This window comes from Sarcophilus harrisii, chromosome 1, assembly GCF_902635505.1.
Source record: "Sarcophilus harrisii chromosome 1, mSarHar1.11, whole genome shotgun sequence".
Lineage (NCBI taxonomy): Eukaryota > Metazoa > Chordata > Mammalia > Dasyuromorphia > Dasyuridae > Sarcophilus > Sarcophilus harrisii.
In genome coordinates, this window is record NC_045426.1 from 77,097,341 (window position 1) to 77,109,225 (window position 11,885).

General features: G+C 33.9%; 1 long non-coding RNA gene across 1 annotated transcript; it reads left to right on the forward strand.

Moving 5' to 3' along the window:
• The first annotated feature begins 5,614 nt into the window (after positions 1-5,614).
• On the forward strand, positions 5,615-9,845 carry LOC116423292. Its single transcript, XR_004233846.1, has 2 exons — positions 5,615-5,691; positions 9,693-9,845. It is a non-coding gene; the product is annotated as an uncharacterized LOC116423292 (long non-coding RNA).
• Positions 9,846-11,885: the final 2,040 nt, after the last annotated feature.

Consider the following 11,885-nt stretch of genomic DNA (forward strand, 5'->3'; position numbering starts at 1 on the left):
TTAACCCAGAGGGGCTAAAAGATCAGCAGAAAAGGTCTGTTCAACAAAAGTAGGAGTCTACCAGACAATCCCAGCACAGGCTCAGACCCAGCATCAATGAGGCAAAACCACTGAATCAGGAGTGGTCCTGGAGGTTTCTGGACTTCTGAGCCTGGAGACACCAGGAAAGACTCAGAAGGTCACCAGAGAGGATCTGTGGCAAAGAGGTGGGGGTCTGATGTGCAGTCCTAGCACAATCCTGGTCAACACTTTAGATCTTATAGCTACAGTAGGGAGGGGAAACATCTAACAGCTCTATGGCATAAAAGACCGCTTACAGTCAGATACCTAGAAGAATTTCTGAAACAACTACACAAAACTGCTGAAGCTTGGGACAATGTACTCTCCACCCTGAAAAAAAGAGCTCTACTTTAATAGAGAGTTAAAAGCAGAGTAATTGGCTAGGAAAATGAGAAGAAAACATAAAAAAAAGTTTCTGAGCATTGAAAGTTATTATGGTGACAAGGAAGATCAAAACACACACTCAGAAGATGATAACAAAGTCCAAGCTTCCACATCCAAAGCCTTTAAGAAAAATAACAATTGAGGTTAGGTCATAAAAGAGTCATAAGTTCATAAGAGTTCATAATTTCAAGTTTCATAGTTGAAATTCAAGTAAGGGAAATAGAGGAAAAATTAGGGAAAGCATTGAGAGAGGTGCAAAAGGAAACACAAAAAGCTAATCAAGAAAAGAATACCTTAAAAAGTAAAATTGGCCAATTGGAAAAGGAGATACAAAAGTTCACTGAGGAAAATAATTCCTTAAAAAATAGAATTGAGCAAATGGAAGTTAACAACTTTATGAGAAATCAAGATACAATAAAGCAAAAGAAAAAAAAAGAAAATGAAAAAATGGAAAAAATGTGAAATATTTCATTGGAAAATATATCCATGAAAGATAATTTTAAAATTATTGGTTTACCTGAAAGTCATGATAAAACAAAAAGACCTTGGATATCATCTTTCAAGAAATTATCAGGTTAAACTGATAATTTTCTAGATCTTCTAGAACCAGAGGGTTAAATAGAAATGGAAAGAATCCACCACCTCCTGAAATAGAACTCAAAATAAAAATTCCCAAGAATAATATAGCCAAGTTCCATAATTCTCAGGTCAATACAATATTGCAAGCATTCAGAAAGAAACAATTCAAATATAGTGGACTCCCATTCAGGATAATACAAGATTTAGTAACTTCTATAGTAAAGGACCAGAGGTTTTGGAATCTGATGTTCCAGAGAGCAGTGGAGCTAAGATTGCCAAGAATCACTTACCCAGCAAAACTCAGCATAATCTTTCAGAAGAAAAAGGGGGTCAATCAATAAAACAGAGGATTTTCAAGAATTAATGATGAAAAAAACAGCTGAAATGAAAATTTGATTTTCAAATATAGAACTCTGGAGAAGCATAAGGAGATAATCAGGAAAGTGAATTCATAAAGGATTCAATTAGGTTTATTTGTTTATATTCCTACATGGGAGCATGTTACTTATAACTCATTAGAATGCTCCCATTATTATGGCAGTTAGAAGGAGTATATATAGACACATAGACAGAGGGCACAGATGTGAGTTGAATATGAAGGAATAAAATTTTTTTAATGGTGAAATTAAGGAGTGAGAGAAGAATGTACTAGGAGAAAGGGAGAAGTGGAATGGTGCAAATTATCTGTCTTTAAAAAGAGGCAATAATGGATAATTGCTGTGGTGAGTGGATGAATTCAGAAATAAAGGGGAAAAGATGCTTTTAAAAAGAGGCAAGAAAAAGTTTTTACATTGGAGGGGATAAAAGGGAGGAGAGAGTAAGTGAATAAACATTATTCACTTCAGAGTACTCTCACCAGAATTGACTCAAGTAGGAAATAACATACATATTCAATAGGGATATAGAAATCTATCTTACCCTGCAGGAAAATAGGAAGGGAATGAATATGGGAAGGGGGAGAGGATAAAAAAAAAGAGGGCATACTGGGAGAGGAAATGCTCAGTAGCAAAACACTTTTGAGGAGGAACAGGGTAAAAGGAGAGAGAAAAGAAATGGAGGGGGAAACTACAATCAGTAATAGTAATTGTTAAAAATATTTGAAACAAGTATCTATGATGGAATACTATTGCTCTCTGGGAAATGATGAGCAAAGATGTTCTCAGGGAAAAAATGTCCTGGAAAGTCCTCCATGAAATAAGTAAAATATACCATATACAAAGTAATAGGAGTGTAATCTGAGATGACCAGCTGTAAATGACTTTGTTATTCTCAGTAATACAATCATCCACAACTACTCTGAAGGACTTATGATGAAAAATCCTATATGTAACCAGAGGAGGAACAGATTGTGTCTGAATACAGATGGAAGCTCCCTGGGTTCGTTCTCTCTCTCTCTCTCTCTCTCTCTCTCTCTCTCTCTCTCTCTCTCTCTCAATTTTTTTGAGGGTTTTTATTTTCATTAGGGTGGGAGATCTATGTTTTCTTTCACAACTTGACTTCTGTGGAAGTTTTTGCAAGTTTTGCAAAATTTCACATGTAGTTTCTTAATTGTGGGTAGGTTTAAGGGAGAGAATGTTTGGAATATAACTGGAGAAAATATTAAATAAATAAATTGAAGTTAAAAAACATCATTCATGGAGAAGATGACACCTGAACTGAGTCCAGAAGGAAGATATGGATTCTGAGAGGCAAGGTGGGGGGTGGGGGTGGAATGTCAAATATGAGGAGAAGTTTGTCTGTAACCTGGAGCTAATCTCCTTCCAGGGACATAAAGGAGATATAGATGAATATCATTTCTTTATCCTCGTCGGACTCTTCTTCTTTCTTTCTTTCTTTTTTTTTATGAGGCAACTGAGGTTAAGTAACTTGCCCAAAGTTACAAGGCTAAGAAGTGTTAAGGGTCTGAAGGCAGATTTGAAGTCAGACCTTCCTGACTTCAGGGCTGGTGCTCTATTCACTGCACCACCTAGTTGCCCCCTCTCAGTGGATTCTCAAGTGGACTTCACTGATTGAGTCTTTGATTCTGACTTATTATGCTATCATTTTTTCAACTTTGTGTGGTTCATGCATGTGTGTGAGAAGGAGCATGTATTCTAGTTAATTATGTCTACAGATGTAAATATGTATTTTGTTCCTTCAAGCCTTTGGATTTATTGCTTCCCTTGAAAGCCTTCCTTTTTAAGGAGTAATTCTTTATAATAATCTTAGTAACTGTCAACAACAAAAAGTGGAAATAAAGACAATGGCTAGATTTCTTTAGATAATTTTTAACATGCTTAACAAATGTCTGACATCTCCAAAAAGAAGCAGAGTTTCCCTTCCTCTTAAATTGTAAATCTCATCCCCCATATGCTTTTGTCAATGCTCTCAAATTTTGACAAATTAATTTTGGATATTATCATTGTATAAGCAGGAAAGACAGAAATATCATAAGGGCCCTTGGGAAAGATGAAACAGACCTGGAACAGAACTTTGGCCCTGTCAGAGCAAACACACAGGCAGCAAAGTTTAAAGAAATATCACTTAATACAAGAAAAGGCAGTCATAACTTCTAGAGTCCTTTAAGCATTATAAAATGGAAGGTGATTTTTTTCTAGTGAGCATTATAAACCCCAAAAGCCAATTCATATATACTACTTTTTTTCAAATAAAGCACAGAATGCACATAAAATAAACCCGTAAAATGAAATGGCCAATGGGATACAATTTCATCAGTATAATTATAAATAGATAAGATATGTCAGATGGTCTGGAAAATTAGTATGAGAATGCAAAGCAAGCTAAGAAACACTAATTATGCACCTGCTATATACCAAACACTGTGCTAAGTGCTTTACAAACATTTATTTCTTTCTTCTTCACCTCTAAACACAAGTTGAAAGATAAATACCATGTTTCATATTCGGTACCTGGTATAATGGTCATCATACAAGAGGCCCTTATACTCTTATTGATTAATTGATAATCTACAATTACTTCATATGTTTGGTAACATGCTAGGTTTAGAACACTAGACCTAGAGCCTAAAAGGACAAGTGGTGATTTCAGCGGATCAGTGTGTCTTTATTCAGAGTAGGTTATGACAAAATAATTTCATTTCCTTTATGAATTTTTATAAAGTTACCAATATTAAGCTCATAGAACTTACCTAACACCAAAAGCTATAATGGATAGTTAACACAGTGAAAAACAGATTGAAGGGGCCAAAAAATATCTTAGTTGGTTGAGGCATTAGGATGAATCTAAAAAGGTGAACTTCAGTAAAGAAAAATGTAAAACTTCACATTTCTACACAAAAATAAACATTTCATTACTCTAAGAAATAGGATGGCAATTATTCTGAAAAAGAGATAGGGGAATTTAAGTGGATTGCAAGCTGATAAGTCATCAGCATGATGTGGAAATCAAAAAAAAGCAAATGCGATATTGAATTGCAAGGAAAGACATACCTTCTAGGGGTGAGGAAGAAATAGTACCCTTGAATTCTGTTGTGGTTATACTGCATCAAAAGTATTGTGTTCCTTTCTAGATACTATAGTTTAAGATGGATATTGACAAGCTGGAGAGTTTTCATAGGAAGGATGGAGAAGATTTTAAAGTCCACATTATTTGAGCTTTAGTCGAAGTATACAAACATGTTTATTCTGGAGAAGAGAAGAAGCAAGAAAACTATGATAACTTCCTTCAAGTATTTGAAGAGATGATATATGAATCAGGAACTAGACTGCCTATAATTAGCATCAGAGGCAGAAATAGTGGTACTAGATAGAAGTTGCAATACAGTAAATTTAGAGAGCTAGCTGTCAGGAACTATTTCCTAACAAATAAAATAGTTTGGAAATGGAATGGACTGCCTAAAGAGGTAGTGAATTCTTCCACTTTGAAGGATTTCAGTCACAGGCTGAACAACTATTTATTTGCTGTGTTGGTGTGGAGATTCCTTTTATGTATAGATTAGACAGATTAGCAGCTATGGTTCCTTCTGATTCTTGAATTCTGTAATTTTGTGATTCAAGAAGAGCTGAGTTTAAATCCTATATCAGGCATTTATGAGCTGTGTGTCACTGAAGAAGTCATTTAATTTATCTCTAAATTGAGACAGATGGAGGAAAGGAGGCAAGAAGAAATTGACCTATTGGAAGACTTTCTTCCCTCCTTCCCTCCACATTCCTTTACCTACAGATGCTTTTTTAAAGCATTTTTTTTTCTCTTTTGTATATCTGAATCCTCAAAAGATATCATGGGGTTTACTGGCTATATTCTTTCTTAAAGACCAGGCTTTCAACCAAAACCAATCTGATTCTAATTGGCCACCAACAGGTTATAGGCCAAGCCCCATTTGGTCATTGTTTGCATCCAGATTGACTCAAATTGAATTTGAAGCAGTCATTTCTGCTTTGGCCAGAAACCTTGAGAGCCTTCCCCTCACAGGTTTATTCATTAATTTATTAGTTTTTTAGATTTTTTTTTTTGACTAGGTGAAAGAGGAGATGCTTTGCTTCAATTGCCACCTAGCCTTAATCACTGAGTGGGTGGGGCCTCAGTCAAACTGAGACCTGTTAAAGACTTTGGCTTAAAAAGGTCAAGGTCTTCCATTTTACCCAGGGCCAAGTGTAGCCAGCTTGATCTATATCCTGCCACTGGACTTAGATGGCTCTGGAAAATAAGGTGGGTGTTTTTGCACAGCCCCCCCTCACTTAAATCCAATTCACTTATTTGTCTGGCCCTACCTCACTGATGTCATGGTTCTCTTTAAAAACTAAGGACAAACAACAACAATTAAATTGAGACAATTGAACTCACTAGCCTCCAAGGGACTTTCTACCTATAAATCAGTAATATTTATGTAAAGTTCTATGCAGTGATTTAGGGAAAGGGGACTGCATTTAGAGTTAAGAGATCTGAATTCAAATTCTACCTCTGCCATTTAGTAATGCTGTGACTTTTGTCAGTTCACTTAATCATTATTAACATTAGTTTCTTCATTTTAAAAAAAAATTGATACTGACATGGTAACTGAGGTCTTTTCCAATTCTAGGTCTATTATACCATGATCCTATGACCAAGTTTATATCCTGCTTCTTCCACTTACTACCAGTAATACCTTAAGCTGTCTATTTAACATATCTAGGCCTAATTCCTCAAGTATAAAATGAGGGGGTTGGTCTAAGTGAACCCTCCAATTCTTCAAAATTCTAAATATATGATGATCTAATTTTCCCTCTCCAGTATTATTATTATTAAATAGTCTTTGATGTAGAGTCATGTTAGAGACTTTTGGGAAATCCAAATCAAGAGCACTGAAAAAATCTCCTCCTCAATGAAATCCACAGTACTTGGAAGAAGATAAATTCAATCATTCACAAAGAAAAAAATTAAAGGGTTGCAATAACATATATGGCTTAGATGAAAAGTTGGACAAAAAACCTATTGAATTAGATCATAAATGCATATTTATTGAACCTCATCTAAAGATAGTTAATGAATTTAGTTTGGAATTGAGTAAGAGCATGAGTGATTAGATTAACTAATCATAACAATATGTAGTCATCTCAGCTCACAGCTTTTAAAAATCAAATATAGTTTTAACACCAGTGTTCTTCTGTTAATGCCTTGTGACTTCAAATCATCATGGTCCTCATACAAATTAAAAGTACTAATGATAATCCAAAAGGCAATGAAAAGATCCCTAATTAACATAAGCAGACCAAAGCATATTGCTAGTCAGGATTTATGTGACAAAGGTTGCATAAAAGACTCCATGAAAAACATTTGAAAAAACTTTTATTCTGGAGGATCTTGATTGCAATCCACTGTGTAATCTTGGATAAATTACTTCACTTCTCTGGGCCTCAGTATACACACCTTTAAGGGAGGAAATTGAACAACATAGCCTTTGCAGTCCTTTTCAACTCTAGATCAATAATGCTATATGCTACCAGAAAAGTAGGTATGCTGGTTCTGTACTGAAATTATAACCCATTAAATGGAAAATACATAAGGTATGATGGTAATTTTAAGGCCCCTAGTGATCACCTAATAGAAGACTTTATGAAAACATTAAGAATGCCAAAGAATGCAAATTATAGAGGATACCATCCAAGATAATGGTTCCTTCAAAATAGAGAGGCATTGATTTGGCATATAGATCTCAATTATAAGGAACCTCAAAAGCTGCCTAGGCTTTTATTAGACTTGTACTAAGCAGTACAACCTATACCTGAACAAAAATCTCTTCTATCCCATTACCAACAATCATCATTTAGTCTGCATTTGAAAATTTCCACTGTATCCAAAAGCAATCCATTTTAATTTTGTATATTCCAATTATAAATTTTTACTTACATCGAATATAAATAAGCCTCTTTGGCTTTTTTTATCTATACTGTCTAGTGCTGATTTCTAAGGTGAAATAGAACAAATCTAATTTTCTCCCCAATTTCTATTTTTTTTTTTTTAGTAGAAAAACATCATTCTTTTCTTGGAGCCAATCTTATGTGTTTAGAGTGGGGGGCAAAGGGTATCTAGAAGCAATTAGTGGGGCTTTGATTAACTTGATCCATAATGGGGGCTTAAGATAAGATAGGGACTCATCAAAGACAAGCTCTACTGGTTTTTTGTTTTGTTTTATTTTAGTTTGCTTTGGTTTGGTTTTTGTTTTTGGAGGGGAAGGGGCAGAAATGGTGTCAGACCTATGATATCCTTGGTACAAAGAAATCTTGTTGAACAAATGACCTATACCATGGCATATCAGCAATTATGCTATATTTTATATTCTCTGAGATATGCCTGGGTATATTAGAATATTACATAATTTCTCCAGGGTTTCAGGACCAGGATGTGCTAGAAGCTGAATTTAAACCAAGTAATACCAACATGTCTCTCCTGATTACCTTACCCTGGCATATTTATCAGTTCTTGTAGTTTATTTTCTATTGCAAATTAAGTAGAAAAATGGAGTGAAGGTATGGGTTTTTAGTCCTGCTCTAGTCTATGTTTTATCTTTGAATGAAATGGAAAGATCTCAGACAGTCAACATATAGTAAAGTATAATCAAGATTTCATTGATAAGATTTTTTATTTTGAATAAGCTTCAAGTATAATTTCAAGGTTTTTTTTTTTCTTTTTTATTAATGTTAATTTAAGTAGACATTTTGTGTTATAATCCCTCCTTACCTCAGTCTGGTAGCTTCACTCATCTTCAAGCCAGTGGATTCATTCACAGGGAATGAAAGATCATTAGTTCTAAAACTGGGATCTATGGGTTTGAATCCCAGTTCTGACATTTAGTTAGCTGTAGCCATGGATGATTTTTTGATTCTCATAGATTAGAAAAGTTGTATCAATACTTGTCAGAGTAATATTTTATGTTATATATGGATAAAGTTTTTATAAACACATTTATTTTTATAAAATTTCTCAGATGATTTTGTCACAAATATATAAGGAATTTTATAAAAATATGAATCATTTCCCAATTGATAAATGGTTAAAGACCATGAACAGGCAAGTTTCTCATGGAGAAATCAAAATGATTTATAGTCATGTGATAAAAATGTTTTAAATCATCTTCCTAGAGAAATTGAAATTAAAACAATATTGAGATATCATTTTACATCTTTCAGATTTGCTAAAATGATTGAAAAGTGAAATATTAGAGGGGATATAGAAAAATTGGGACATTAATTTGCTGTTGATAGAATTGTAAATGATCTAACCATTTAGTTGAATAATCTGTAATTATGCCCAAAGAGTTATTAAACTGCCTTTGATACAGCAATATTACTTTGCCAAGGATGCTTAGGAAAAAGAAAGAAAACCTGTATATTATTTATAGCATTGTAATGTCAAAGAAGTAGAAACTGCTGAAATGCCTGTCAATAGCTGAACAAGTTGTGATATCTGAAAATGATGGAATGCTACTATGGTCTAAGAAGCAATTACTCATTAATTTTAGAACAAAATATGGATAAAATTGGACAAAATGATGAAGAGCAAAATGAACAGAACCAAGAGAAGATTGTATATAGAAAAGCAATATTGTTTTAAAAACAATTTTAAATGACTAAGTCATTTTGTCTATTATGAATACTGAAATGATCTATAAGGGACCTATGAAGGAATATGCATATGCCATATATAACCAAAGAAAGAAGTGGATAAATAGAAGTATATATAGAATGATTTTACATAATACATATAGATATCCATGTGTATGCATGCATATACATATATGTGAGTGTATCTGTGTGTGTGTGTGTGTGTCTAATGCTTGCCATTAGGGAAGAAAAGAAAGGGGGAGGGGAAAGAAAGTTAAATGAGAACTATATTATAGATCTAAAAGAAATAGCAAGTCCTACAAAATAAAGTTGTAGTTTCATGTGCAGTTATCTTTTTAAAAAGATTCTACTATGTTGTGAAAGTGTGCTTTATTTCATAAATTAGAAACAAAATAAATTTTTTAAAATAAATAGCAACACCAGAACTTTTTAAGTGTTATAGATATGATCTTTTAATGCATATGCATTAAATTTTAATGCATACAAAATGTATGCCCATATATAATTTTAATTAAGCAATCTTTTACCAAATACTTTCTCTGTGCAAGGCTTTTTGATAAGTACCAGGGACAGAAAGATAATAATGAAAAAAAAATCATTTCTTTTTAGGAACTTGCTTTCTAGTTGGAGAGGTAAGGGAATTGCTCATGATGTCATCATGATAAAAATTAGAACACAAATTTTGAGCATTGGAAGAACAGAGGAATCAATGCACCAAGGTGACTTCTTTGAAGATTAAAAAAAAAAAACCTATTCCAATACGTAAGTTTGGTATATTTGTCTAAAATTATTATTACTATCATTATTGCATTGTCTTATTTCTATTTTGGTTCTTAATCATTTCTATTTTGCTTCTTAATAAATGAGCACTAGACCAGTGGAAATCAAGAGATCTTTATCTACTTATGAGACTTTGGACAAGTCACTTTCATTCTCTGACCCTCCTTCAATTTTTGCATCTGGGGAATAGGAGGCTTGACCAATCAATCTATTTCTAAATTCAGGATCTGTGATCCTGTGAAAAGGGCAGACATAGACCTAAGTACATTTAAGCTTCTTTCAATTATATAAATTCCATAAGAGAAGGTTGCTGTTGTTGCACTGCTGCAAGAAATTTTTACAGCTCTATTCAGATCGTCTGTACTTGTCATGGGAATTAATTCTCACCACCATTTTCTCAAAAGAACACTTTGTTAAGAAACACTGGGCTGAAAACTAAGTAATTCTGTAGCAGAAGATGAGCTAAGGGATATGTAAAATATTCCAAAACAATCTACGTAGCCTCCATTGAGCTTTACTGGATTTATTCCTTGACCTACATTTCTGTTGTTACACATTTTAAAGGGAGAATTGCTCTAGAGGGTACCCCCAACAAAGAAGTTCAGTCCAAGAACACTTGAGGCCCTTATGCAGAACAACATGTGTGGATAATAAATATAGCTGCCAGATCTGGACTTTCTAGGAAATAGAATTTTTCTATGATGACTTTCTTGGAAAATGAGCTTTTCCCAAGTACTTTCAATACATTTATCATAACCGTCTCATGGTAGATTGTTTGGAGTCCTATGAAGTTTGGGTTGTATCCTTTTCCATTTTAGTGAATTCTCTTGCCACTCTAATTTCTTATACTATGTTGGGGGAAACACAACTTTTGAAATCAAGTATTTTCCATATTCATAAAAATGGAGCAAAAACCTAAACAATCACTTCACATCATCACTTGCCCCACCCCATCCTCATTCTAATTAGATTTGAAGTCAGAGCTAAAAATGTATCTAGTGGAAACATAAAATTCTTTAACTGCTCTCCAACATACAGTCTACATCCTGGAAAAAGAATAAACAAGCTGTTTCATGATATTATGTTTTCTTTACTTCTAGAGATGGGAAAACTGATTCAGAAAAACATACGTCTTCCAAACATTTGCCTATGTCAAGAACCAAAGGTGAATAGACCAATTGTTTATCCAAACATTTCAGAAACTTTTATTTTCCACTTCTGGTTTCCGGCCAAGAGAGGAACCGGAAATGTCAAAATTCCTTAAGACAAGCTGTTCTCATAGCATATTTGGCTGTGATTTGGACTTAATTTGCCAGAAATCCCATGAGAAATTCTGTTTTCATTACTTTTCCAGCTTGGCTTTTGCAGACTTGATATTTCTCCAACACAGATCCTAAATTTGGGAGATATATATCCACAGCTTGAACTCTGACCATGTGGGTAGTTTATCCCTCATATCCTTATGTTTCTTACTTCCTTTGTACTACACTGCCCTTCAAAATTCAAAGTAGAGATCAGAAAGAAATGGGTTATAATCTACCTTTGATCATTTACTAGATAGACTCAGTGAAACATTTATAAAGTAAATCAGAATTTGAATTGTGATTATTCTAAAATAAATGTATTTAGACTTAAAAAGGAAGGGGGGTATTTTATACCATGGAAATAATTTACAATTGTTGTTATTATCATTATAATTGTTCAGCTTGATGTTTGCTAGCTGGTCTATTAGTCTCACACACCTGCTGACAGTTCCCAGTCTGGAGTGGTTATTAGAGTAAGATCTAGAAGAAGCAAGGCAAGGAATAGGCACAGCAGTGGAATTAGGAAAAAAAGCTGTAGGTTATTTCAAGATTCTACACATGCAGAGTCATTTCTAGGAAATAGATGAAGGTAGGAGGTGGAAAAGGATTTCCCCTCTTACTAGAATTCATACTGAAGCTAAATGATCCACTTATTTGGAATATCATAGGAACAATTCTCATTCTCTCCCTCTCACAGATCCGCCTACAATCAGCCAAA